Here is a 26,801-nt window from a genome sequence, read left to right as displayed (position 1 = left end):
CATGTCATCACACTCATTCTCTGTCCAGCTTTGTGCCCTTGCTGGTGAGGAGTTTTGGTCCTTTGTAGGAGGCGAGGTGTTCTGATTTCAGGTGTTTTTCTCCTTTTTGCGCTGGTTTCTTCCCATCTTTGTGGATTTATCCACCTATATTCTGAGTGGTTGCTGATTTTCTGATTGGGTCTCTGAGTGGACGTCCAGATTGTTGATGATCAAGTATTTCTGTTTCTTAGTATTCCTTCTAACAGTCTGGCCCCACTGCTGTAGGACTGCCAAGGTCCACTACAGGCCCTGCTTGCCTGGGGAACTCCTGTAGCAGCTGCAGAACTGTGAGGGTTGCTACCAGATTCTTCTTCTGCTATCTTTGTCCCTGAATGATGCCCACCAAATGTCAGTCTGATCAGTCCTTTGTGAGGTGACTCTTTGGATACACGGGGCTCAGGGAGCTGCTTGAGGAGACAGTCTGTACTTTATAGGAGCTCAAGTGCTGAGCTGTGAGCTCCATTGTTTATTCAGGGCTGCTAGGAAGGTACGTTTAAGTCTGCTGCAGCGGAACTCATAAACCCCCCCTTTTTTTTCCCTCAGGTTCTCTGTCCCGGGGAGTTAGGGCTTTATTTATGAGTATCTGTTGCACTTTCCTGCCCAGCGAGGAGGCAGTCTAGTCACTGCCTGCCTGTAGTGGCTATGATGAGCTGCCATGGGCTCCGCCCTGTTGCTGTGGGCTCCGCCCTGCTGCCGTGGGCTCTGCCCTGCTGCCGTGTGTAATTCCCTGTAGTCCTGTTTATATGGGTGTGGTTAGAACTGCAGTGGCGATGGTGGCCCACCTCTGTAGTGGTGGACTCTCTCTGTTATGGCGGGTTGCCTCGACAACGGCAGGCAGCATCAGCAATGGCTGAGTACCTCCATAGGGGTTGCGTGCCTCGGTAGTGGCGGACGCCCCTCCCCCACCAAGCTGCATTGTCCTGGGTTCAGCTATGCTTGCTGTGAAACTCTCAACCCCGAGCGTTTCCAATTGCTGTTTTGTTTGTTTTTGTGGGGGTGGGACCTGCTGAGCCTGATCACCTGGCTCCCTGCCTCTGAGCCCTTTTTTTTTTTTTAAGTTGAACGACTGACTCTCTCACAGGTGTTCCAGTCACCTGCTGAAAGGGCACCGGGATCTGTGTGATTTCCTGTGCTGCGACACACTGCGCTGGCTCAAACCACGTTGCTGCCCGGGAATCTCCTGGCCTGGCTTTCTGTTTAAGTCCCGTTCAATCAGATCAATGTGCTAATCTGCCTTCTGAAATCTCCAATTGCCAGTTTAACAGGGCAACCAAACCAGTGTATTTTGTACGGAGTGTCGCTGCTCTGCAGCCTCGGCCCAAACAGCTGCGCCAGCCCAAACAGCTGCAGTGGCAGCCCATGGGGCTCTTGCACCTGGGAATCTCATAGTCTATGGACAATAAAGATCCATATAGAAATGTGGCATGCACTCACCCTCTGCAGATTCACTGGGAGCTGCAATCCTGAGTTGGTCCTACAGCACCATCTTCCCTCTTCCTCCCTATATTGTAAAATTTTTAAAAGGAGATTAAATAAATGATGATGCATTCATTTGATAACTATTTTATAGTGAATAAATAACAGTATTTTAGTAAATATTTAGTGATGTAGAAACATATATGGAATTAGTTTTATACAAAATTAGTGAAAAATATTCAGAGTATTTATGCCTATGTTGAAATTGGAATGAAATATATTCAGTTATTACTGGCAGTTATCTTTAGGTGGTGAAATTACAGGAATTTTAAAATTACTTTCCTTTATACATATATTTTCAAAGTATTTATATTTATGGTTGACATATCTGGTGCATTATCCAAACTTCCCCTCAAAATTAAATAGCCACACTCACAGCCTTGTCCAGCAACAGTTGCTCTTTGGGCATGGGTGATTCTCTGATTGGTCTAGGGAGAGTTGCCTGGCCCCACATAACCTCACCCCTTAGGGTGGCTGATGAATCATGCAATGCACCACTTTCATGGGTTATAAGAGAGGATAATGGGAGGGAAAGAGGGTGAGATGGTTGGTCCCCAAAGCTGCCTCCATTTTAATAATTTCCTAGTTCCAATTAAAGTAGATATATACCTTGCCATAACTACCCCTCTTCTCATCTGTTTCTTGTAAACAACTGCAAAAGCACAATACCAGCCTTATCTATTATAATCAGGAAATAATGCTAAATTTTATTTTCAAATAAAGCTGTAGCAAGGTAATAACTTTTTATGCTTTCTGCATTATACAAAGATAATTAGGCATATTTTATATTCTTGGCATTCTGTTGAGCAGCATATGCTTTTCTCAAGAGATTAAAGCTGTGTGCTCTGCTTCTCTATTTTTAGAATTCTGAGCAAATAACAATATTGTTTTATTTGAAGCTCGTTTATAATACTTTCCCCCTAAATGTGAGTCTTAATCTTGTAGAAATTCATTTATCATACCTCTTCCAGTGTAGTTTCCTTTATTTATTAGTGCTATATTCTTCCCAAAGCATTTCTGAGAGTGGCATTTTAGTAACACTGTGATCTCCAGCCCAGTGTGCTTTGGAAACTGAGAATCCATGTGTGGTCTGCAATCAGGAAATATTGTGTTAGAAGAAATAATTACTAAAGGGGTGGATGAACAGAAGGAAGAGATCTTAATATCAGTTAAGTATGTTTTTTCCTGTCTGTCATATGCTTAGCACTGTGCCAGCCTTTGGGAAGCTATGATGATAAGGATGATTTCTATTCTTAAGGAGCTTAAAATAATGTTATGTTGGACTGCAAGTTATCAGGTTTAGATCCTCCCTAACAGAAATCTATTTTTATGGGTGACCTTCTCCTGAAGGCTGGACCATCCTGGAATATGTGAAGCTCTGGAGAAATACATGGAGTCCTTGTCTATAAACAATTTGAGTCACCTTTAATCACTGTTTCAGTCCATTCTGGAGGCCCATTCTCAAGGAGTCCTTCAAAAGACATTCTACATCAGCCTGTGGGAGTAATCAGCTTGCCAGGCCAGCACCCTGAACCCCTGGAATAACCCCATAGATGGGAATCTTAGAGCTCCTCAGGGCATCTAATTGGTTCTACACATAAGATAGAGGTTTGACTGAGATCCATGAGGGTCCATGTCTTGGCATGGAAAGGTCTACCTGGATGACACTGTGGGCCCAACCTGTCTTAGGCACTGGAAGGGGACTAGAAAATTTTGAGGAAGATCCTCCAAAGCACAGTCCCCATAAGGTATGGGGCTTGGGGCAGGAGTTCTTTTCACTGAGGTCTAATAGCAGTACTAAAGGTAGACATTTCTCTTTCTCTTCCTTTTTTCAAATGCCCTTCCCTCTCACTCACTTTGTCACATAAATACCCAGTGTCCAAGGCACTAAATATAGTAAGTAATGACCTTGGTAATGGAAAATTCCACTTCCGTCCCTAGAGTCTGACATGCCATCACTAAATTTCCAGACAGCTTATCATTAATGACAGCAGTATGAGCACATTTAAATTTACATTCCAAAACTCCAGACAGATAAGGGAACATGGATAAAAGCTCTTGTTCTTATATTCAGACCATATGACTCATATATATATACACGTATTTTATTCCTTGACCACTTAACTGTGAGGTCATGATGCTGATGAGCCACATGGATTTCTTCTTGTAAACCAAGAGCCTTCCACCAAATCAGGATCACTGAGCTATTACTACCTGAACAGCATGTAACTTTCAGCCAAGTGCTAAAGACCATAGGCAGAAGTTCTGGCAGCTGGAGCCCCAGAGGATGAAAGTGGGACACTAAAAGGAGATGGGGTCTAGTGCACCCTTTGTTCCAGACACAAAGACTGAAGTATGAGCCCTATGAAAAGAAAGATCGCTAGCAAAAGCTGAAGGAGCCTCTCTTCTTAGACATTCAGTGGCATAAGGCAACTCAGTGTAGTTTTAGAGCACAGATGAGATGTGTTATAAATTACATCAAAATGTCAATGTTTTCCTTTTTGTGGTGCTTTTCCACAGAGTGGACCCCTGAGCTACAGTTGCATCTGGAAGCTTGGTGACTTAGGAGGTACCAGGAGATGCTACTCTCAGCTCAGGTACCAGTGTCCTCATAATGGGAACAATGGCAGAGATGACAATTCTCAGGTTTTCAAGAGTCCTGAGGATGTATGAATATCAGCTTTTCATAAATTGGCATCAGAGAGGGAGAATAGAGCAGGTGTGGCATTGAACTGTGGCTGACAGATATCAAATCTTTTATTCATACTCCAAGCTGACATAATACTTAATAGAGGTAAATTTTCTTCTTCCATTTCCCAGAAAAATATTTCTTAGAAAAATGTAAAGAACTTAGGATTTAGCCATAGACCTGAATTCGAATCCTGGCTTTTTGGATTATTAATTGTCTTTATTAAAAAAAAAATTAAAACCCACCTCCTGCACAATAATTAACAGTCTTTCAACAAGCCACTTGATCCTTTAGAGACTTAGTGTCCTCATCTGTAACATGCAGAAAATATTAAATTCATAGAGGTAGTACAAGGATTAAATATGCCCTGTTAAGTCTGTTACAAAATCTTTTGTGTTACTAGTCATATGGTCACTATTTTCTAAGGGCCTACAGTTATCGTGTTCTTCAAAGTATATATGAGGATATACTGTTCTTCTTCTTCAAAAACATAGGCTTCTTTGCTGGATCCTTCTTCCCCTGGTTGCCAGTTACAGTAGTAAACAATCAGGTACAAGTGCTTGTTTTCTACCAACAGTTGTTGGAGGCAGAAAACTCATTTCTTCAAGGCCTTTAAAAGCTACAAGACACTAATACATGTCTGTGTGCCAGCAGTTTAGAAACGAAAGTTCCCACATTCCTTGCGCCTGTTTCATTAGTTTACCCCACCTTGTTGGTGTTAAGGTTTTATAAATAATCAAGACAGGATTGATTTGTTCCATTTCAGCAAAGTGTAAAAGAAAACAGTCAAGAAATCACTCCCGTCATCATTCCCCCACCAATCACACTACTCTTTAAAACTGGGCATAAGCCTGTGTAGCCTTTCTCAGTTGGGTGAAAGATGATTTCGTTTTAGCAATCTTCAGGGAAGTTATTTCTGGTTTTGTACAAACATGCCAAAATAATGCAGCAGACTTCATAAAGAGCCCCATTTGATTTCTCTCTGGCTAAAGGGATACTTGAGATGCAGTATTATTAGGATTTATGGTGTTCAGTCAGACCTACCTGGATGTGGCCTAGAGTAATGGAAGGAACATTGAGGTGAGAATCAGAATACATGGGGTGCTTAAAGGTCTCTGGTGCTGGGGTTTAAAAGCCTCTTAGGCAGAACTCTGTAAATTCCAGACTAGGGCTGCCCTTTAGATATGAATAGAGAAAGGGGCAAGAATCTTCAACGAGAGTAGACCTACTTTTGTAGGTTCTATATACTAGATCTCCATATACAATCAATCCCATCCACAAATATAGTCTATAAAACTTTCTGTTGTCCAGATTTTATCTACAACTTCCTAAGTGATAGACCCTTGTACCTATGCCTGAACACCTTCAGCAGTAGTTCTCCCAAGACAGCTGTCTTTGGACTGACATTTCCAGAATTCTCTTCTAGTTCTATTAATCTACACCAATGTATGAATGTAAACAGGAAATACAATGGTGTGAAGACAGATTAAAGGCACTTGCCTATAATCCATAGCATCTCACAGTTACTTTTTTTTCCGTAGCCAATGCACACACCAAAAATTTTAAATTTATTTTTGTAATGTATTTTTAAAACATGTGAAACTACCCCCTTTCTTTGACACAGGGTGTTGTTCTCTTCAATAGAGAAAACATTCACATCATGATTGATTTAATTTTTTCCCTTTTAAATCATAAACAGTCCTGGTACAAGAAACAGTAGCTGTTATTGATTAAAAGTTCATTTGCCTTGCCTGGGCTGATGATTGATATTTGGAAGGCAGGAGGGATGTTGGATTTGGGCAGGGGGATTGGAAGTGAGGCAATTTTGTCACATTACCTGTTCTTTATAAGAATGTTAGTGTTGGAGGAAATTTGGGTTTGGGGAAAGAGGTTGTTTTCTCTGTGTAAATTTTAGTAGATGTCGGTCCACTTTTTTGTTTTGCTTTGTTTCTCACTATGCTGGGTTCACCAGCTTTAAGGACCTGCAGTGCACATGAGTTTGTGAGAGTCCTCTAAGTGGGTTTTTAATGGTCTGTTGAATAAAGCAGCTACCAGTTCAGGAAATGCATGCATTTTATAGGTGCATATTTTCAAAGCTTCTATTTGTGAGTGCCAGTTGAGAAGTGCCTTTGTATGTGTTCTTCACAGACCCAATATAGCAATAAAGACTGCCTTTGGAAGCATTAAAAAGCAAAGAATAAATTTCCATGCCCCACTTATGCTTCTAATACAAAAATAATAAACTTATGGTTAAAGAGATCTTACCTTTGGAAAAGTTATTTGAGCCCATCAGAAAATTATAGTTTCACAAGTGTGGCAATCAGATTCTTTGAATACGTTTGTCAATGATATTTGTAATCAAGACATGGGATCTTAAAAATGGTAAGAAGTAGTTAGTAGTTACAACAGAACTCTTAGTCTTCAGTTTTCTCATTTTTCTGTGTTGTGAACATTACCTCCCTTTTAGTTTTTAACTGTAGCAAATATATACCATACCTAGAGATCCTTGAACTTGTCAGTTAGCAGAACATCTGGAAGTAATAGCAATCTTTGCACAATACCATTTAATATTGACATATTAAATTTAAAATAACAGAATATATAATATGACACCAGGTTTTATTAGATATTAATAAAGGCAATGGGTAGCAGTACCAAATATTTAAGAAAAAATGTGGTAGGAAACCTTAGATCTGAAAGATATTTTATTAAATTTATTTTTCTGAAAAATTAAAAAGACTGCTATTATTCATATGGCACAGTACCCTGACTAAAATTATGGGAAAATGGTCTTCCATAGAAAGCATAGTTTGATAACAAGTATCATGAGTACAGACAACATGAAAATTTTGAATAAGCTTATAAAGAGCTTATGTATCATAAGTTTGACTTTTTAAGAGTTGCTTTAAAGTTCTTGGAATTATCTAAGCCAAAACCAAAGGGAAAATGCAAATAAGGAAATGCTGATGGATTTGAATACATACAATGTAAAACCAGTTTGTTGCATAAAACATTATAAGTAAAATTAAAAGAAAAAAAGACAAATTCAAAAAAAATTACAACATCTATTATAAAACATTACTATATTTAAAATGAGAGATTTTATAAATCAATAAGTGAAAGACTAATACTCAGCTAAAAATTAGTGGGCAAAAAAGATAATAAGCCATTTATAAAAGAAGAAATGCAAGCAGCCAATGTATGTAGTAAAAATTATTCAACATTATTGCAACAAAATACAGTGAAATGACATTTATTTCTATCAGTCTGCAGTTTTAGGGAAATGGATGTAGTCATACACTGCTATGTATGCTGGCACAATTTTCAGAAAAATAATTTGGGATCGTCTATCAAAAGCCTTTAAAATGTTTATACCTTTAATGTAATAAATAGTTTCATCCACAAACCTGTTGTTATCTCTCATTGTTTCCCTTACACTAACGATTTTGTGGGCATTCATTGTATTTGCAATTGAAAAATTGTAAACAAGTCTTGTTGTTTAATCCTAAAGAACAGATTAGTAAATTATGATGCAGCACATGATATTGTAGTGTAAGCTGTGTAATTATTATACTATTGATCGTCCCTTATTGATATTAATTTGTATTCATAATATTAAATTTAAAAGCAAGCTTCAAAGATGTATTATGCTAAGGTTCTGTTTCTGTTAAATTATATATGCAGATTAAAAAGCTGGGGGCTGGGCACAGTCGCTCATACCTGTAATCCCAGCACTTTGGGAGGTCCAGAGATTGAGACCAGCCTGGCTAACATGGTGAAACCCTGTCATTACTAAAAATACAAAAAAATAGCTGGGCATGGTATGGTGGTGGACACCTATAATCCCAGCTACTCAGGAGGCTGAGGCAGGAGAATCACTTGAACCCGGGATGCAGAGGTTGCAGTGAGCGAAGATTGTGCCACTGCACTCCAGCCTGAGTGACAGAGCAAGATTGCATCAAAAAAACAGAAAACCCAAAAACAAAAAGCTGAAAGTCCGCATATCAAATGTTTATGCCATTATATCTGGGTGGATTGAATTACGTGTGTTTATTTTATTGGTTTTTCAGCCTAAACCCTTTTTTTCTGTAATGATTATGTGTGTTAGATTAAGAAAAAAAGAAAAATTTATTTTAAGCTCCATCCTGCAGAAGCTCTCTAAAAAGATTAAATGACATATCTAGCCCAAGTTATATCATTACCACTAACCATCTTTGTTTTCCTCTAAAAATAACTTCTCTTACAAATTCTTCCTTTCTAGAGTGCTTTTTCCAATTTTACTCATGGGTCATCTCAGCCATGATGACTTTCATATTCCTCCAAGGGACCATAACGTTTGTTTCTATGCAATAAACTCTCCCAATCACTAGTGATAAAATGAAACCACTGTAAATTAAGGTCTTTGGGAGACAAAGCCCAAGTCAATGAATAGCTTTGTAGGATCTGAATGAATTGATGAAGAAATAAGTCAGACTCTTGGCTTTCATCTTACTTCCAGTCTTTGGAATAAGAATGTTAACTCAGCCTATTTAATGTTTAGGAAAATCAAAAAAAGAAAAAGGAAATTTTAAAACTTCAGTGTCCAAGCATAAAGATACTCACTGATCGTATTTTTGAGCACCTATCCAAAGGAGATTAGAATGGTCAAAATCTGTTTAAAATAAATAAACTTGAAAGAAAAACAACAGAAACAATATACAGGTTTTGGAATGGGTGAGACCTTGGGTGCTCCTAGATCAGCCGTGCATCTTGCTAAGCTCTGAGCCCTGTGTTCTTCCATCCTTGCATCGCGCAAGCTGTGAGAATAGATGAGGCATTTAATCTTTCTGAGGTGAAATAATCCCAAAGTAACATTGTTACAAATATTAAATAAAATTAAATTTAAAACATCTCGCATTAGACAATTGGTAAATATCAATCATCCTTCATTCCAGAAGATAAATATGAGGGCAGGGGAGGAGAAAGAAGGAAGTCTCCTTCTTCTCTAACACCCATGTTCGGAATTTCAGAAACAGTCCTTGCAGTGTGGTAGGTGAAATATATATGTGTTTGGAGGGAGAGAAATGGGTATATGTTTGGAAGGAGAGAACATTTTAAAATAATTTTAACATCCATATGAGAATAAGAACTAAGAAAAATCCATGGTCATAAAGTACAGTAACTACTAAGATACTGTAGAACCCCGGAAAGCTTTGGGCCTGCTACAAATAGTTCATTATTTTTGAGAATCAGTAGGTTCTCTCCTTGCCCTGCCTGCTGGATGATGCTGAGGAATCTTAGCTATGCCACAGAATGCCTACTCCAGTTTTGTTCTTTGCCAAGTGAGAACACAATATTTTTTATCTTGTAGAATACACCAACAATACATAATGATTTTTTAAATGCTTTGAGTGCTTGAGAAGGCAATAGTTCCATCCAAATTATTGTAGTTTTTGTAATTTTTGGTGTGGCTGAAGGTGTGGGTTTTATCTTGGAAGTCTAAAGCTGGAGTAAATTCCATCTCAGTTCCAGTTGAAGTGAGAAATGCTTTTGAGGAGATCTTAAATTTTAGGAGCTCTTGAAACATGATGAATAGGTAGGAAGTTTAAGGGAAAAAAACATTTTGTGATGTTGGGGGCTGGGACTGAGGGTTGGTAAAATGGGAATGGACACGTGGTTTGTACCTCATACTGAATGTGGTTTGAGAGAGTTGGTGTGAATTAGGCATATCACAAATGTGAAACACGTCTACCACAAGGTCTGCTATTGTGAGTTTAAGTTTGGAATGCTGGAGTGATCCTTTAGGATCAAAGCTTTGGCGAGGGAAGGTGGGCAGGAGGACAGGTTCTGACTAGCCAAAAGCAAAAACTTCAAATTTTCCTCAGGAGACACGTAGTCTGAGAAAATGCTGTAGGTTGCTCAAGTATATGTGTTCACATTTATTTTGGAGTACTTTTTGAAATTTCTTAAGTAAAAATGCCTCTGCTTTAGAAATGAGCAATAGCTGGTAGCTGTTGATTTTCTGTCTCTGTATCTCTTCTGCCCAGTCCTTTTGAGGCCTGTTAGCACTTCCTGCCTGAACCCTCTTGAGGAAAGAGAAAGAATAATCCTAATGGGTCACAGTCTCTTTCCTCTGCCATAAGCCTGGTTAGCTTTACTTGAAGTCAAATGACAAATAAAATATGAATGCTCATGTATTTAGAGAGGAGAAGAGGACCTGGATAGACAAATTCCTCATCTGGGACCTGGCCTCCCTGTTCCTCAAAGCAAAGAGAGCAGGACTACTCAATTTCATCACATCAGGAGCACTCAGCTGGCAAGGACAGCCCTCAGCATTCACACCAGATGTCTACTGCATCTTACAACCTTCTTGAGAAGTTAATTTTACAATAAAGGCAAAGCGCAAAACTGGCAAAGGTCCCCTGATGGAAATTGGAAATGTCAGGGAACAAACAACACAGGAAATAAGAGTTCCCTTTAGGTACTGCTCCCTGAGCTACATCCAAGAAGAGTAAGGTAGAATCCCATTCCCTGCCACAAACCCACTGTTCATCCTGAAGGACTGAAAACCCAGAAAGTAAGTTGGCCTCATTTTCTCTGCACCTCTTGACAACTCCCTATTCCTAGTCTCACAGCCTTCTTTTATTCCCTCCAAATGGAAGACTTTAAATGGAGTAAAGTCCTTTCTCCTATTAAGTGCAACAGAAGACAAACTCCTTGAGGCAGGGATTAGGTATTATATAAATTTGTATTTCTACTGCCCAGCAAAGAGACTTTCATAGAGTAGGTGCTCAATAAATGTTTGTTTATTGTGTGCATCAATTTGTTCGACTATCCAAAACATTGCCTATACTTTCACCACAGAGGAATGACATTGAATAAAAAATCCAATTAGATGAACTTCATAAAAAGATTTGATATTTGCTAGATTGTTAAGAGCAGAGATCTGTCTTTTATTTTTATAAACTTCACAACACCTGGGAAAATGCTCAATAAATTTGTGAAATGGAGGAATTAGGATAACTTCATATTCAAATACAAAATTTTCATTTCTCTGGTTCAATTGAGAAAATTGTTAGTACAATCAGAAATGACAAAGATAGGGACAAAAATAGCCAGTCAATTTTACACTCTATTTCTCTTCCCAGTAGATCAGGTGTCAATCAACCTAATATAAGAATAAGCAAAAGATTTATTCAATTGTCCTCAGTGTTAGAACAAGATCAAACAAGCTTAAGTGCAGGTGCCTAGCCTATCCAGTACAAATTTACTAGTCCTGGTTTTTGTTTTTCCATGTTCTCCTGTATGTTATTCCTGCTCTTGTGATCAGTGCCATCCAGATGAAGTCTGTGGTTCTTAGAAACTGGGATTCTTTCTTTTTTTTTTTATTGTACTTTAGATTCTGGGGTATATGTACCGATCACGCAGGATTGTTGCATAGGTGCATACCTGGCAAGGTGGTTTGCTGCCTTCCTCCCCCCATCACCTGTATCTAGTATTTCTCTTCACGTTATCCCTCCCCACCCTCCCCTCCTGCCGCTGTCCCTCCCCTAGTACCCCCCAACTGACTGCAGTGTGTGATGCTCCCCTCCCTGTGTCCATGTGTTCTAATTGTTCAACACCCGCCTGAGTGATACTTTCTTAAAACAAAATTACCAACAGCAGCCCATATGAACAGCCATCCCACAAGTTAAGAATAAAGAAGGTGGGGGAGGACTCAAGATGGCGCTGTGAGAACAACCCAGGATTGGAGCTCGCGTTGAATCCGCAAACAGTGAGTCAGAGCTGCATTTACAGACTGATCTTTGTTGCCCACAGAACGGGGAAACTCCCGAGTATAAAAAGACACGGGACGCCAGGCAGTAGGTCTGCCTGGCGAAGCTGGCAGCCGGGGCGGTGGCAGCCAGCCCTACCCAGCAATCCCCACAGGGCGCGCTTGTCCGAGTGCTCTGTTGAACCGGCAACCTGAGACTTGAGAGGGCTGGACTTGAGACTGAACGAGACTTGGACAGTAGCCCAGCCCAGGGGATTGCAGGGACAGATCATTTGGGATACCCAGTGGGACGAACAAAACTGCGATTTCAAACTATCCCGAGCAGACGGTCCGAGACGCTCTGTGGGGGAGGGGCGTCCACCACTACCGAGGCAACCCGCCCCAACTGAGATACACGCCCACTGCTGACGCAGCCAGCCGTTGCCGAGGCAACCCGCCCCAACTGAGATACACTCCCACAGCTGACACAGCCAGCCGTTGCCGAGGCAACCCGCCCCAACTGAGATACACGCCCACTGCTGAGGCAGCCTGCCGTTGCTGAGGCAACATGCTACAACGAAGAGACTCCGCTGCAGGGCATGGCGGAGACCACAGCAGAGCCTGCAGGAACAGCGCGAATCACACAACAGCAGGGCGGAGCCTCAGCAGCCAAACAGTGGCTAGTCTGCCTTCTAGCTGGGCAGGACACCTCATAGAACATCCAAAAATAAAGCCCAAACCCCTCAACACAGAGCATTTGAGGGGGAAAAAAAAGGGTTTTTTAATGAGCTCTGTTGCAGCAGAATCAAACATAGCAGCCTAACAGCCCTGAATGAACAACAGAGCGCACAGCTCAGCAATTAAGCCCGTAAAAAGTACAAACTGTCTCCTCAAGCAGCTCCCTGACCCCTCTATATCCAAAAGACTGACATTAGGCAGGCATCATCCTGGGACAAAGATAGCAGAAAAAGAAACTGGTAGCATCCCTCGCTGTGCCACAGCTGCTAGAGGTGCACCCCAGACAAGCAGGGTCTGGAGCGGACCTCAGCAGTCGTACAGCAAAGGGGCTAGACTGGTAGAAGGAAAACCAAGCAACAGAAATACTTCATCATCAACATTCCGGGTGTCCACTCAGAGACCCAATCGAAAAGTCAGCAACTACGCAAACGACCAGCAGACAAATCCACAAAGATGGGAAGAAACCAGCGCAAAAAGGAGGAAAACACCCGAAACCAGAATACCTCACCTCCTAGAAAGGACCAAAACTCCTCACCAGCAAGGGAACAAAGCTGGACGGAGAATGACTGTGACAAAATGACGGAATTAGACTTCAGAAGATGGATAATGAGAAACTTTTGTGAGCTAAAAGATCATGTATTAAATCAATGCAAAGAAACTAAGAACCTTGAAAAAAGATTTGAAAAAAGATTCAAGGAAATGATAACAAGAATGGATAACTTAGAGAGGAATATGAATGAATTAAAGGAGCAGAAAAACACAATACGAGAACGTCACGAAGCAAGCACAAGTTTCAATAGCCGAATTGACCAAGCAGAAGAAAGAATATCTGAAGTCGAAGACCAACTCAATGAAATAAAACGAGAAACCAAGATCAGAGAAAAAAGTGCAAAAAGGAATGAACAAAGTCTCCAAGAAATGTGGAACTATGTGAAAAGACCTAACCTACGTTTGATAGGTGTACCAGAAGGGAACGAAGAGAATGAATCCAACCTGGAAAATACTCTTCAGGACATCATCCAGGAAAATTTCCCCCACCTAGCAAGATAGGCCAACACTCAATTGCAGGAAATACAGAGAACACCACAAAGATATTCTGCAAGAAGAGCAACCCCAAGGCACATAATCGTCAGATTCAACAGGGTTGAAATAAAGGAGAGAATACTAAGGGCAGCCAGAGAGAAAGGTCAGGTCACCCACAAAGGGAAGCCCATCAGACTCACAGTAGATCTCTCGGCAGAAACTCTACAAGCCAGAAAAGAGTGGGGGCCAATATTCAACATTCTTAAGGAAAAGAACTTTCAACCCAGAATTTCATATCCAGCCAAACTGAGCTTCAGAAGTGAAGGAAAAATAAAATCCTTTGCGAACAAGCAAGCACTCAGAGATTTTGTCACCACCAGGCCTGCTTTACAAGAGCTCCTAAAAGAGGCACTACACGTAGAAAGGATCAACCAGTACCAGCCATTCCAAAATCACACTGAATGCTAAAGAGCTTCAACATAATGAAGAATCTACAACAACTAACAGGCAAAACAGCCACTTAGCATCAAAATGGCAGTATCAAATTCACACATAACAATATGAACCCTAAATGTAAATGGACTAAATGCACCAATCAAAAGACACAGACTGGCAAATTGGATAAAAATCCAAAACCCATCAGTGTGCTGTATCCAGGAAACCCATCTCACATACAAGGATACACAAAGGCTCAAAATAAAGGGATGGAGGAAGATTTACCAAGCTAATGGAAAGCAAAAAAAAGCAGGAGTTGCAATTCTCATCTCTGATAAAATAGACTTTAAAGCAACAAAGATCAAAAGAGACAAAGAAGGCCATTACATAGTGGTAAAAGGATCGATACAACAAGAAGAGCTAACGATCCTAAACATATATGGACCCAATGCAGGAGCACCCAGATACATAAGGCAAGTTCTTAATGACTTACAAAAGGACTTAGACTCCCACACAATAATAGTGGGAGACTTTAACACTCCACTGTCAATACTAGACACATCAACCAGAAAGAAAATAAACAAAGATATCCAGGGCTTGAACTCAGACCTGGAGCAAGCAAACCTGATAGACATTTACAGAACTCTCCACCCCAAATCCACAGAATACACATTCTTCTCAGCACCACATCACACCTACTCTAAAATTGACCACATAATTGGAAGTAAAGCACTGCTCAACAAATGCAAAACAACTGAAATCATAACAAACAGCCTCTCAGACCATAGTGCAATCAAGTTAGAACTCAGAATTCAGAAACCGACCCAGAACCGCACAGCTTCATGGAAACTGAACAACTGGCTCTTGAATGTTGACTGGGTAAACAACGAAATGAAGGCAGAAATAAAGAAGTTCTTCGAAACCAATGAGAACGAAGACACAACGTGCCAGAACCTCTGGGACACATTTAAAGCAGTCTCTAGAGGAAAGTATATAGCAGTAAGTGCCCATAGGAGGAGAATGGAGAGATCCAAAATTGACACCCTATCGTCAAAATTGAAAGAGCTAGAGGAGCAAGATAAAAAAAACTCAAAACCCAGCAGAAGACAAGAAATAACTAAGATCAGAGCTGAGCTGAAGGAGATTGAGACACGAAAAACCCTCCAAAAAATCAATAAATCCAAGAGCTGGTTTTTTGAAAAGATCAACAAAATAGACAGACCACTAGCCAGATTGATTAAAAAGAAAAGAGAGAACAACCAAATAGATGCAATAAAAAATGATAAAGGGGAAATCACCACAGATTCCACAGAAATTCAAACCATCATCAGAGAATATTACAAACAACTCTATGAGCATAAACTAGTAAACCTGGAAGAAATGGATAAATTCCTGGACTCCTGTGTCCTCCCAAGCCTAAACCAGGAGGAAGCTGAAACTATGAATAGACCAATAACAAAGTCTGAAGTTGAGGCAGCAATTAAGAGCCTACCACACAAAAAAAGCCCAGGTCCAGATGGGTTCACAGCCGAATTCTACCAGACACACAAGGAGGAGCTGGTACCATTCCTTCTAAAACTATTTCAAACAATCCAAAAAGAGGGAATCCTTCCCAAATCATTTTATGAGACCAACATCATCCTGATACCAAAACCCGGCAGAGACCCAACGAGAAAAGAAAACTTCAGGCCAATATCCATGATGAACATAGATGCAAAAATCTTTAATAAAATATTGGCAAGCTGATTGCAACAGCAAATCAAAAAACTTATTCATCATGATCAAGTAGGATTCATCCCGGGGATGCAAGGCTGGTTCAACATACGCAAGTCTATCAATGTAATTCACCACATAAACAGAACCAAAACCAAAAACCACATGATTATCTCAATTGATGCAGAGAAGGCATTTGACCAAATTCAACAGCCCTTTATGCTAAAAACCCTCAATAAACTCGGTATCGATGGAACGTATCTCAAAGTAATAAAAGCTATTTATGACAAACCAACAGCCAATATCATACTGAATGGGCAAAAACTGGAAGCATTTCCTTTAAAATCTGGCACTAGACAAGGATACCCTCTCTCACCACTCCTATTCAATATAGTACTGGAAGTTCTAGCCATAGCAATCAGGCAAGAAAAAGAAATAAAGGGTATTCAAATAGGAAAGGTGGAAGCCAAATTGTCTCTATTTGCAGACGACATGATAGTATACCAAGAAGACCCCATCGCCTCAGCCCAAAAACTCCTGAAACTGATAAGCAACTTCAGCAAAGTCTCAGGATATAAAATCAATGTGCAAAAATCACAAGCATTCTTCTACACCAATAACAGACTTAAAGAGAGCGAAATCAAGAGCGAACTGCCATTCGCAATTGCTACAAAAAGAATAAAATACCTTGGAATACAACTCACAAGGAACGTAAGGGACCTCTTCAAGGAGAACTACAAACCACTGCTCAACGAAATCAGAGAGGACACAAACAGATGGAGAAACATTCCATGTTCATGGTTAGGAAGAATTAACATCGTGAAAATGGCTATACTGCCCAAAGTAATTTACAGAATCAACGCTATCCCCATCAAGCTACCATTGACTTTCTTCACAGAACTGGAAAAAACCACCATGAACTTCATATGGAACCAAAAGAGAGCCCGCATAGCCAAGTCAATTCTAAGCAAAAAGAACACAGCGGGGGGCATCACACTACCGGATTTCAAACTATACTACAAGGCTACAGTAATCAAAACAGCATGGTACTGGTACCAAAACAGAGATATAGACCAATGGAACAAAACAGAGGCACTGGAGGCAACACAACATACATACAACTATACAATCTTTGATAAACCCGACAAAAACAAGCAATGGGGAAAGGATTCCATGTTTAACAAATGGTGTTGGGAAAACTGGCTAGCCATGTGCAGAAAGCAGAAACTGGACCCCTTCCTGACACCTTACACTAAAATTAACTCCAGATGGATTAAAGACTTAAACATAAGGCCTGGCACCATAAAAACCCTAGAAGGAAATCTAGGCAAACTATCCAGGACATAGGAGTAGGCAAGGACTTCATGAACAAAACACCAAAAGCATTGGCAACAAAAGCCAAAATAGACAAATGGGACCTAATGAAACTCCACAGCTTCTGCACGGCAAAAGAAACAGTCACTAGAGTGGATCGGCAAACAACAGAATGGGAAAAAATTTCTGCAGTCTACCCATCTGACAAAGGGCTGATATCCAGAATTTACAAAGAACTCAAACAGATTTACAGGAAAAAAACAAACAAGCCCATTCAAAAGTGGGCAAAGGATATGAACAGATACTTTACAAAAGAAGACATATATGAGGCCAACAATCATATGAAAAAATGCTCATTGTCACTGGTCATCAGAGAGATGCAAATCAAAACCACATTGAGATACCATCTCACGCCAGTTAGAATGGCGATCATTAAAAAATCTGGAGACAACAGATTCTGGAGAGGATGTGGAGAAAAAGGAACACTTTTACACTGTTGGTGGGAGTGTAAATTAGTTCAACCATTGTGGAAGACAGTGTGGCGATTCCTCAAGGCCTTAGAAATAGAAATTACATTTGACCCAGCAATCCCATTACTGGGTATATATCCAAAAGACTATAAATCGTTCTACTATAAGGACACATGTACACGAATGTTCATTGCAGCACTGTTTACAATAGCAAAGACCTGGAATCAACCCAAATGCCCATTGATAATAGACTGGATTGGGAAAATGTGGCACATATACACCATGGAATATTATGCAGCAATCAGAAATGATGAGTTTGTGTCGTTTGTAGGGACATGGATGAATCTAGAAAACATCATCCTCAGCAAACTGACACAAGAACAGAAAATGAAACACCGCATATTCTCACTCATAGGTGGGTGATGAAAAATGAGAACACATGGACACAGAGAGGGGAGTACTAAACAGTGGGGTCTATTGGGGGGAAAAGGGGAGGGCCAGTGGGTGGGGGAGGTGGGGAGGGATAGCCTGGGGAGAAATGCCAAATGTGGGTGAAGGGGAGAAGAAAAGCAAAGCACACTGCCATGTGTGTACCTACGCAACTGTCTTGCATGCTCTGCTCATGTACCCCAAAACCTATAATCCAATAAAAAATTTAAAAAAAAAAAGAATAAAGAAGGTCCTCAGAGCCACTGTCATGTCCTTCAAACAATAACCAGCTTTTAAGAGACCATTTTTCTTCATTATGCCCCAACAATTGCCACTCTTCTTACCTAACTCAAGCTGTTTTCTTAGGCCTTTGCAACATTTCCTATAATATAACATAGTATAAGCCTTGTCATATAAACTGAAAATAGGAAGGAGAAAAAGAAAGACCATGATCATCTTGATGGTAATAGAGCAGAATAAAAGATAAGTTAATTTTACCAGGTTTTTGCAGCTATCGGTAGTTTTCCCTTCCCATTTCAAGGTAGCTAAGATATTTTATTTTCTTGATTGAGGGCTTTAGAATTTCAAGGAAGCAAGCAGAACTCAACAGATGCTCATAAGACAACCACTGAGTTGACTGAGTTTTGGAGCTGAGCTCACTGAGGGGCATAATAATAGATTGTCTCAGAGGGGTAGAAGTGAGTTCTGGGAAGATATGAAAGTAACTGGGTAGGAAAGAGATTTAGGGAGAGTATCTCAGACAGTCTCTCAGAAAGCAAATGGGAGTCCTACTGGTCTAGGGAGCTTCAGAAAACAGAAGCCTGCCTGTTCCCTTTCACTGGTCTCTTCCTTTCCAGTGAACTGGGAGGTGGCAATAACTTAGAGGACATTGGTTTCCTGGTATATTTAAGGGGACAGTTTGAGATACGTGGAAGTTCCTAGCTTCAGCAAAATCACTAGAACCCAATGTTGACATGGAAGTAGCAGGACTGCCCACCTTTAAGGGAACAGGTTTGCTTGGACAATAAACATATCAATGGTGACCAATGTCGACTAAAGACGAAAAGGTTTCTCTTACTGTTCTGGGTTGCCTAAGACTCTCACATTTTTGAATGATACCAGAGAGGTGAGATATTTCCACGCTCACTATTCTCCAGGAATATCCTTTACCAATGTTACAAACGTGTGGGTTTTATTATACCAATATCCTAATTAAATTAGGTTTCAAAGAATAAACGTATTTGCCATTTATTGCACCTTGGAATGATAAACTATAGTTCATACTTGTTACAAAATCAATATATAATTTAAGGTCTAAGAATAGGTTATATAGCCTGTGTAAAATGTGTGTAAGTAATTTACTAACTTAAAAGAAAGCCTTCTAATTCATACATGTGGCTATAAAAAGCCCTTTGGGAAATCCTGGCAGGGACTTTCTTCAGGACTCAGCATTCAGCATTTTATTTAATTCCTGCTTATATTAATATTTTTTTTACTAAAATTGTGTATTTCCTAAGTGCTTTATACACATTAACTAACCTAGCCACACAATAACCCATGAGGTAGCTGATATTATTATAATTTTACAGATCATGGAACATGAATGACAAAGACATGATGAGACAAGGTAAGTCAAAAGATTCAGCACTTTGGAGTCCCCGACTTTAAGAGACCCCGCTGTCTTTAAGAATGGTCCAGAAAAACTGTGTGTGTTCCCACAGAGTAGCAATTATTGATTGTAGCTCATATGACAGGTATCTTGGCAAACAGGAAATGAACGACAGAGCCTTCTAACAACTGTAATTTTAAGAGACACATCAAGAAGACATGAGTATTGGATGAGGAACAGATGGCTTTCATCTTCCATTACCACAGCACATAGGAGAATGCAGCAAGTCCACGTGGGTGTGAGAAAACAAAAATCTTGTATATCTAGCACTTAACACTCTCTCTTCTGCTTAAAGAAAAAAAGTAAACATGTCACAATAATTGAACCTGCACACTTAAGGCTCTAATAATCAGATTCTCATGAAGATGAGAGGGGAGAGAAAGAAGAAGAGGAAGAAAAAAGGAAGAAGAGGAGGAAGGACAGACAGAAAGGAAGACCAACAGTGTGATTTTGTTCTTTGTTTCCATTGCCTCTTCATGGCTGAATCACCAAATGACACACAAATATTAACTCTAAAAGATATGTAGAAATGTGAAGAGTAATCTTTATGATTCTGACAACTGGTGATAAGCAACAGCTGGGTTCATTAATTCCATAGCCTTCGTGGGTATGCTGTCAAAACATTTTGATGGAGGAGAATTAAAAAATTAACAACTCTCCCTTCAAGCCTTGCCTACCCTGAAATATTTGTTAATAAATTAGAGTAATGCATTCGTTAAGTCATGTGCATTTACGTGCTTTTCAAACAGTGGATCCTCATTCCTCCCATCCATTCTGTACACTTTTCTTTTTTTTCCTCGGTTGTCACCAAAGCATCAGAACTATCCCACTTCTTCAGTTCCTAAGCTGTTCTGCATACACTGCCTCCCTTAGATCAGCCACTACTGGGCCTAGGTATTTTGATTCCAACAATAATTGACTGAGTTCCCATGCTCCCATTTTCCTTCCACGGATTCCTGTGGTTTAAACCAAATATTATGTAGCTCTAACCACTTAAAACAGAGCCACTGATTAGGACACAGAAAGCTATAACAATTGGATGCAAGCTCCTGTTCTGAGAGTGACCAACATCCTGGCCACTGACAAACAGCCAGTCCAAACATACTGGAGACCAAATGAAGCTTTAGTGGAAGGGTGGTTAATTGTATGTTGGTTCCCATGGACAGAGTCCATGTTTCCATGTGTCATTTATAGAATATCCAAGAGGAATTATAGGAGAGGCTAGATGAAAGGCTTGGTATGAGTGATAAACAGGGATGAGAGAAGAAAAAAGTGGTTGGGTGAGATGAACTTGTCAGAAGGTTACTTGTGGACATTAAAGCTGGGCACTGTGCTCTGTGTGGCCTGAATATAGGCCCTTGCTTGGATTTTAGAAGCCCTATTTTCTTAGGATCAATATTAGGATCGAATTACCTGAAACAGAGCTTTATTTGATCCACTTGAATTTCTATTTGTCTACAGATATTTTTTGAGTAACTTCCATGTACCAAGCACCAAGTGCCAGAAAGAAGCAATGAAAAAGACAGGCTTTTTTTTTTTTTTGCCTTCAACTTGGTTTTATTCCAGTTGGACAAAACAGAAAACTGACAATTAAACAAGGTTACTTTGGGTCATAATAAGTGTTATGAAGAAAAGTAAAGGAGTTAAACTGGGAGAGATGCTAGAGAGTACTGGGATGCTAGAAAGCCATTGTAAATTGGATGTTCAAGTGAAGCCTCCTTTACTGAAGGGAAATGTATTTAAGACTTTAAAGATGCAATGGAGCCAGACATAGTACAGGAAGACATGGGTGGGTGTGTGGGGAGATCATAGAGAATATTTGAAAGGAAAAGAAGTATTACACAAGACAGAATTAAAGCATGACCTTGACGACCTGTATGTTCAAAAGGAGTCCCTGTGGCTGAAGCCTCATGAAAAAGGTAGAGAGAACTAGATAGGGTTGGGGAAGCCAGCAAAAGCCACATCATGTAGATCTGTATGCCATGGTAGAGTTAAGACTTTATTCTAAATGTAATTAAGAAGCTTCTGAACAGTGTGGCCACAAAAACCACATACTTCTCTCTTCACTACAATTTAGTAGTCCATTCTCTTAAGTTTGCATTTGACAATATGACAGCTACATTAAGGATATCGAATCCTAATCTTTGGTCAGTACTGAATTGTTCCTTTCTGTTTTGCTTTGCACAGTTCCCACAATCACTTAATGCTCATTCCAGATCTTACTTTGCTTGTGTTCTATATTAGTTTCTGTCCAATTAGTCACGAGCCATCTCACCTATGGGTGGAATCATGTCTTACCCAAACAGGCTGTTTAGAATTATAGTGAGTGTTTATTATTTAAAATGGTACTATATTGATAAGAATCTATGTGAATGCATCATGAACCCTAAGAATATAGGATTACAGACTATTCACTCATGGCTCTTTACATCAAGCTCTTTATAGTAAGGACCAATTGTTCTCTCATTTGGCATACCCAGCCTTATAACTTCTTATAATTTATCATTCTCTTACCATTAATGCAAGAATGTAGACATTCATTCAAATGAATGGCATCTGGAGATTGATTTTTACCTTTGACAGTTATCAATGACAGGAAGGCTACATGATACCATTATTTATCTGCTGCTAGGTTCATGTGAAAGGAAAAAATTGGGATTTTAACCCAAACCATAGTGTTAATTAAAAAACTATGTATTAAGTTTCTTATTAACTGTGAGTTAAGACAATGGACCTTCAGCTAAATACTTAGTAAAATCAGAGACTCAAGCCTGGAACTAGTTTTCCCTAAAACATACATGGAACAGTTTCCGCTACATAATTTCACAGAAGTATTGGCAATCTGACATTTCCTAGGCATCTGGGTTCATGAATAGATAGATAGAGTGCTGAATACTTTATTGAATGATGACATCTGGCACCCCTAGATTAAATGATGCTTCTAGTTTTAAGAGAAATAAAATAGATTACTATGAAGGATACTAACTTTTATATAAGATTCACTTATTAATGAGAAAAATTTATTCCCTATCAGTCCAACAAGTTTTTTCTAGGTACTAACCTTGTACAAGATAATGTGCTAAGGTCTAGGAAAAACAGTACAAAGTTCCATACTTACGACTTTGTACCTGATATTTGCTAGTTTCTGAGGAGGTTGTTTTTAAAACCATAGGTATCATTCAAAATGTGTCTATTGGGAAATTTCATGATCTTATTTGATATGCTGCAAAAAGTATTTTTTACTTAAAATCAGGGCTGGGCACGGTGGCTCATGCTTGTAATCCCAGCACTTTGGGAAGCTGAGGCGGGTGGAACATGAGATCAGGCGTTTGAGACCAGCCTGGCCAACAAAGTGAAACCCCATCTCTACGAAAAGTTCAAAAAAATTAGCTGGGTGTGGTGGCAGGCACCTGTAATCCCAGCTACTCAGGAGGCTGAGGTAGGATAATCGCTTGAACCTGGAAGGTGGAGGTTGCAGTAAGCTGAGATCATGCCACTGCACACCAGCTAGGTGACAGTGTGAGACTTCGTCTCAGAAAACAAAAAAACAGAAGCCCAAGGATCTAAGAGTTAAATTGACCCTAAAGAAATTCCTGGAAATAGAGGGGGCCAAAGTGAACTCACAGATCCCAGTTCAAAATTGTTTTGTTAAAGATCCTCAAGGTCTTTAACAAAATATGTGTGAAAAAGTTTCATACATCTTGTCTTTCCTTTTCTAAGGAACACTGTATAGATGTCCATTATAGGTAAAGCATATTTGCATTTCCTAAACCCTTGTTTTTTTCTCATTACAAACTATGTGTTTATGCCAGGTTGTTAGTGCCATACAGAATCCTTAGACTTTGATGTTCCATACTTCAAAGTGTGAGCTATTGTATATTTCCCTGATATTTATACCTTACTGCTTTTTTGAAACACAAATTATCTGCCATGATGCTTCACTTCTCCACTAACATCTCCACACCCCTATCCTGAATCCAATAACCACATCAGTTCTGGTCTAATGATCACAGTACCTTCTATACATATCTTTTCTCTAAAAATACCAAATCATCCAGAACTGATAGCTGCTCATGGAAAATCCATTACTTTGTTTCTTCTGGCAGGCACATATGTTTTTTTTCTTGGCTGGCTAGCCTAGTGGTATTTCCAGCAGCATGGATAACTGGCAACTCTGCGTAATTCCTTCTATTAGGCCCGTCAAAGTCATGTCTGACATAGGTAAACTGGATATGACTATAAATCCACCAGGACCTACAGTGCTACTCTGAACCATCACAGCCTGCCAGATAGTCTCCCTAGCATGTCAGTGACTGGTTAGAACTTTCTGGGTCCAGCAGAGTTCTTCTCCACAAGATAAGATTTCTGCAAGCAGAACTTTGTCCTCAAGGTTTATGTTTTATTTAAAATTTAAGGCTCCAAAGGCTTTGGGTCAAATTCCATTGCCATTTATTTCCCCTTGCCGTTTAGAATTGGACTGTCCCTCAGGGTCCCTTTCCTGAGCCTTGCGCCTATCACTTCCCAGTTGTGTTTCTGACCTTTCCACTCTTCAGCCCTAAGTGCATTATTCTGATCTCTTGCAGGGAAATTTTGAATAAACTTGTAAATAGGGACCCAAGTTACTTTTTCGCTTTCATGCCATGGTATTAGGGACTTCTGTGGTGCCAGAATCCCCTCCTTACCCTTGCATTGTACTGCCCTCTGAGAAGTCACTGTCTTTCCCACATTCTTTCAAAGTTTATTGACCAAGCATGGGAAATTCAGAAATTTTCTCCATGAAATATTCCTACAATTATGTGTTGTGCTCTCTCTAGTTTCTATCATGCTCACTGGCCCTTTAAAATACATCTTTGTTTTTGCCTAGACAAAAATTCTCTTAAAGAAATAGTGCCTACTGTTGACAATAGTAAAGACTTGGAACCAACCCAAATGCCCATCAATGATAGACTGGATAAAGCAAATGTGGCACATAGACACCATGGAATACTATGCAGCCATAAAAAAGGATGAGTTCATGTCATTTGCATGGACATGGATGAAGCTGGACACTATCTCATTCTCAGTAAGCTCACATAAAAACAGAAAACCAAACACCACGTTCTGACTCATAAGTGGGAGTTGAACAATGAGAACACATGGACATAGGGAGGGAACATCACACCCCAGGGTCTGTCAGGGGGTGGGGGTCTAGGGGAGGAATAGCAGTAGAAGAGATACTTAATGTAGATGACAGGGTGATGGATGCAGCCAACCACCATGGCACATGTATACCTATGTAACGAACCTGCATGGCCTGCACATGTACTGCTGAACTTATAATTTAAAAAATTAATAAATTTTAAAAAAAAGTATAAAAAATATAATTAAAAAAATAGTGCCTATACTCAGAACTGTGCTTTGTGCATACAATAGACTCAACACGTGTTTATTAAACATATTTTAAAAATCAGCATCATAAGCTCATTAGCTCTAATTTAAGTTTTTAACATAACCTGGATCATTAATGGCTTTCTCTTTAAAGTTTCTATTTTAGAGAATTCTTTGTATTTTTCAAGCCTGAAACCTTTAAAAATAGGAGGCTGAAGAATTCCATTGTTAGCCAAAGTAGTGGTGTGTTTTAATTTCAAGGTAAAAATGTACATTGCTTCATCTGTAGCGTGAGTGTAGATTTTATGTTTGGCTCCTCAGGATAAATTTACCTTATAAAAATCACCTAAGATAGCAGAGAAAAGCCACCATTCATTCTTACTAAAAATAAAACCTCTCAGCTTAATGGAACACAAGATGTCTCCCTTGCACGGAATGTAATGTAGTTGGGATAGAATTCTCTGTTGGGCTTTTTATAAAAAAATGGCCTAGTCTCTTTCTCCTCTGAAGCATTGGGTAGCTGCCAATTCATTCAGATTCTGTGAGCATCTGGTAAAGCTCTGACTTGATTGCCTTGGTCAGATTGGATAGAAGCAGACCCAGGTGTTGCTCTTCTAGGCATGGTTTCCATATCACTACCTTGAAGTTGATCTACTCTGTAAGTTCAATCACCTTGAAAATTACCCTCCAGTTTTCCATCAATCACATTGCCTCAGTTAGTCAGTTTTTTTGCTACTTGAATTTTGTGTGAAATATTTATTAACTTAAATTACACCAATGGACTCTTGGATTCATAAATATGTTGGAGATACACTTATAGTTACTCATCTGACCGAATTTTTTCCTGAGGGTGGCAGGGGGATAGTCAAAGGACTATCTTCTATGAGTGGTCTTCTATACTGCAAAAATCCCATCTTTGACTCATCTTGAAGGCCTTTCATCCACAAGAGAAATGTCAACATGAAAATCTTAAGTATTTAAAAATATTTAAGAAAGAGACTTTTTCAATTAACATTGTTAAATGAAATATACATTTTAGGAAAAATACAGTAAGACAGCAAATATAATGTTCATATACTGGTGGTGGGAACATAAAAAGGATAACCACTTTGAATAATTTTTCAGTAACTTAAAAAATTATGGCTGGGGGTGGTGGCTCATGCCTGTAATCCCAGCACTTTGGGAGGCCAAGGTGGGTGGATCACCTGAGGTCAGGAGTTTGAGACAAGCTTTGATAACATGGTGAAACTCTGTCTCTACTAAAAATACCAAAATTAGCCAGGTATGATGGTACGCACCTGTAATCCCAGTTATTCAGCAGGCTGAAGCAGGAGAATCACTTGAACTGAGAGCTGGAGGTTGCAGTGAGCTAAGATTGAGCCACTGCAGTTCAGCCTGGGTGACAGAGCAAGACCCTTACTCCAAAAAAAAAAAAAAAATTATACATGTAAAGTATAACTTAACCTTTCCACTCCTAGTAGGTATTTGTCCCAGGGAAATAAAAGAATATATTCAGAAAAAGTGAATACACAAATACTCACACCATGTTTATATGCAATGGCCTAAATCGAATGTCAAACCAAATGTCAAACAAATGGTGAATGGATAAAATTTGTGGTATATTTATATAATGATGTAATAATTAGGCAATAAAAAGGAATGAACTACTGATATATACTACAACATGGATGAACCTCAAAATAATTA

At 39.5% G+C, this 26,801-nt stretch overlaps 1 long non-coding RNA gene across 4 annotated transcripts in view; it reads right to left on the bottom strand.

Moving 5' to 3' along the window:
• LOC103789138 (uncharacterized) overlaps positions 1 to 26,801 on the bottom strand; it is a 278,802-nt gene that overhangs the window by 112,373 nt on the left and 139,628 nt on the right. For all 4 annotated transcript variants that reach the window (XR_013529546.1, XR_013529545.1, XR_013529544.1 and 1 more), the window contains exons 5-6: positions 2,478 to 2,605; positions 1,474 to 1,540 (exon numbers count right to left, since the gene is read on the bottom strand). This is a non-coding gene — a long non-coding RNA (uncharacterized LOC103789138). The remainder of the gene's footprint in view (positions 1 to 1,473; positions 1,541 to 2,477; positions 2,606 to 26,801) is intronic.

The sequence above is a fragment of the Callithrix jacchus genome, chromosome 18 (assembly GCF_049354715.1).
Source record: "Callithrix jacchus isolate 240 chromosome 18, calJac240_pri, whole genome shotgun sequence".
Classification (NCBI taxonomy): Eukaryota; Metazoa; Chordata; class Mammalia; order Primates; family Cebidae; genus Callithrix; species Callithrix jacchus.
This window is presented reverse-complemented; position numbering and strand designations above follow the sequence as displayed.